Below are 3,310 nucleotides of genomic sequence, written 5' to 3' on the forward strand. Positions count from 1 at the left end.
AGGAAAGAAAGGAAAGAGAGGAAGGGGAGGAGGGAGGGAGGGGAGGGAGGGAATGAGGGAGGGAGGAAAGAAAGGAAGATGTGCTCCTTTGGGTACAATTCCAACCTGACTGAAAATGTATGCTCACTAATTCGAATAGAAGTTGTCTCCATCTGGGTCCAGTAGGAAGAAGAATTCAAATCAAATGGTTCGAAGTGCCACTTACAGAATGTGGGCAACACTTACAGAACTAAAAAAGATATGAGACACCCAGAGACAAGCCACATGGAATGGTGCTGTCACTCAAGAAGGTTGCCTTCTTGAGACAAGAGACAAGCCACATGGAAGGTTGCTGTCACTCAAGAAGGGGGAGGAAAGTGTTGCCTGCCTGCCTCCTGAGAACTGAAGCTATGGCAAAGGAACTGCCCACCCAGCACAATTAGCAGATGTGTAGGGCACAGGCACTGCCAAAACACGGCACCAGCTTTGCAGTGGGAGGAAGTGCCTCCTTCCCGCTCTCCTGCCAGCTTTCCGTCTTCTGCGCCTGAATCCCCTTAATCAAGCTCACCTGGAGGTCACACCTATAAAACTCACAATAATTCCTGAAATCATCTAATACCCAGTCCATAATCCTATCTCTCCAGTAGTCCCCCAAATGTCCTCCCATCTGGCCTAGCCAAGCAAGGACCACTCATGCTTCTAGTATTTAGGGTTGTTAGGTCTTTTCTGATCTGGAACTTTCTTCATAAAACTGACATGATGGAACAACAGCCAGGTGGTGTTCTGGGCAATGTATCACCTTCTGAATGTGGCCAACTGCTTCCTTATGGTGCCATTTAGCTTGGTATTCTATCCTTTGCATTTCCTATAAACTGGAAATGAGGCGTAAGGTCTTGACTAATGTTAAACTTTTCTAACACGATTACATCACAGGGATGGGTAAGGCTGTAGTCTGCCTATGGTTCACTGTGGTGTCTCATGCCTATAATCCCAGCAATTTGTGGGGCTGAGGCAGGTGGATCACCTGGTCTCAGGAGTTTGAGACCAGCCTGACCAATGTGGTGAAACCCTGTCTCTACTAAAAATACAAAAATTAGCCAGATGTGGTGGTGGGCGCCTATAATCCCAGCTACTTGAGAGAACTGGTTGAACCTGGGCAGCAGAGGTTGCAGTGAGCCAAGATCACGCTACTGCACTCCAACCTGGGCAACAAGAGTGAAAACTCTGTAAAACAAAAACAAAAACAAAAATAAAACAAGCAGAAAGAAAGAAAAGAAAAGAAGAGACACGAGGTATCTATCCCACCTGGAGTTATGCAAACGTGGACATCTCCTAAGTAGAGGTGATGACAACCAGATCCTTGCACTGTAAGATACAGCCCCCAACCCAACAGAAAACTGACTTGTGCAGTGCCTAGCTTGGCACCAAAGATGCAGGCTTTCCCTCATCTCCTGCCTAATGGTTTTTTAACCAATTGATGAAGCTGTTTTCAATAAATTATTTCCTGATATAGAACAACAATGTCTAATACTATCATTTCCTTTCCACTTACTAGCTGGTATTTTGTATTATCTGTTCTCATGCTGCTAATAAAGACATACCTGAGACTGTGTAATTTATAAAGGAAAGAGATTTAATGGTCTCACAGTTCCACATGGCTGGGGAGGCCTCACAATCACAGCAGAAGAGCAAGGAATGTCTTACATGGCAGCAGATAAGAGAGATCTTGTGCAGGGAAACTCCCCTTCATAAAACCATCAGATCTTGTGAAACGTGTTCACTATCATGAGAACAGACAGGAAAGACCTGTCCCCATGATTCAATTATCTCCCACCAGGTCCCTTCCATGACACATGGGAATTGCGGGGGCTACAATTCACAATGAGATTTAGATGTGGACACAGCCAAACCACATCACACTCTTCTGTAAGATGGAACTTTCTCTCAACAACTAGACTATGTGGTTACCCAAAAAAACAGCTGCTCCTGGGAAGGCATGATGAATGCTCAATTTTCCCCCTTCGCAAATTAGAGTACATGGAATTGCTGCTTCAAATAAAGTCAATGAGATTTTTCAGGCTTTTTCTTTTGTGAATATTGTTAAAGACACATGTATTTCCACACATTCAATCTGTAAAAATAACAAAAATAGTTTTCATGCTCAAATTTTTATAAATTTAGCCAATGGGAGCACTTTCAAGCTTAAACCTATTTTTTTGTTTGTTTCCTAATCTGAGAAACCTTCCTTGCTTTCTGGCACAACAAGCGATTCCAGACTCATTTTATACCTTTCTTGGCCTGAAATAAGTCACTGCTCTAAGGAGCCATGATTCCTTACAGGGGTAAATGGTATTAAAGGCCAAAATCCAGTGCGTTAGGGTGCCCATTGCTACCAAGCTGATATTGTTTCTAGGCCATTTCAGTGGTCAGAAAAAGAAAAGGTAATTTTTATAATTACATTTAACATTGACATTACATTTAACATTTACGTTTAATTACATTTAACATTTACATTACATTTAACATTATAAGTTATGGATTTATAAAATATTTTTAATCTATCATTATAATGTCCTTTATCCTATAAAATATATAAAATAATTTTTGTATAATGATGCTAATATCATTACTAAAAACAAATCAATAATCCACTTGAAGCTTATAATTTCTATGACTTTTCTTGAGCTGTAACAAATTAAAGATTTCTCTTCAGTTCCATATATTGTCACTTAAAATAAATCTTTTCTATGCTATGATATGAACTTGACATACAATTATGTTTCAACTTGCTTTAAATTTTACTAATACCTACATGACTCCAGGGTTAAAACAATGTAAAAGAAACACATTAAAAGGTCTCAACTGGAAGCTATTTCATTGGTTTATTATTTATTCCTACACTTTTTATTTTTACAAATACGTACATAAGAAGAAAGAATAGTCATTTTCTTTTGTAAAAAGTCAGCCCACTGAAATACATTAATTAGTAAATTTTCCACTTAATATAGGTTAGGGCTAACCTATATCATTTTAAAGGCTGTTCAAGGTAACTTTTTCATAACTGCACATAAAAAAGAGGTTTGCTTTTTTCAGTGATCATGTACTACTTCTGACCTTAAAACACATTTTTGAAAAAGGAAAACAAATTTAGGGACACATTTTAGCCCCCATCTTCTTTGTCCTGTGGGCAGCATTTGGCATTTACTGGTCACCCCTCCTTTCAGAAACCTTCTTTTTTTCCATTTCTATGGATCCACACCCCTTGATTTTCCTGCCTTCTACTTACAAAGTTCCACTGGCAACGCTGCTCCTTCTCACCACCAGCTCTTAC

Source organism: Colobus angolensis, unplaced genomic scaffold, assembly GCF_000951035.1.
Source record: "Colobus angolensis palliatus isolate OR3802 unplaced genomic scaffold, Cang.pa_1.0 Scaffold196, whole genome shotgun sequence".
NCBI classification, from domain to species: Eukaryota; Metazoa; Chordata; class Mammalia; order Primates; family Cercopithecidae; genus Colobus; species Colobus angolensis.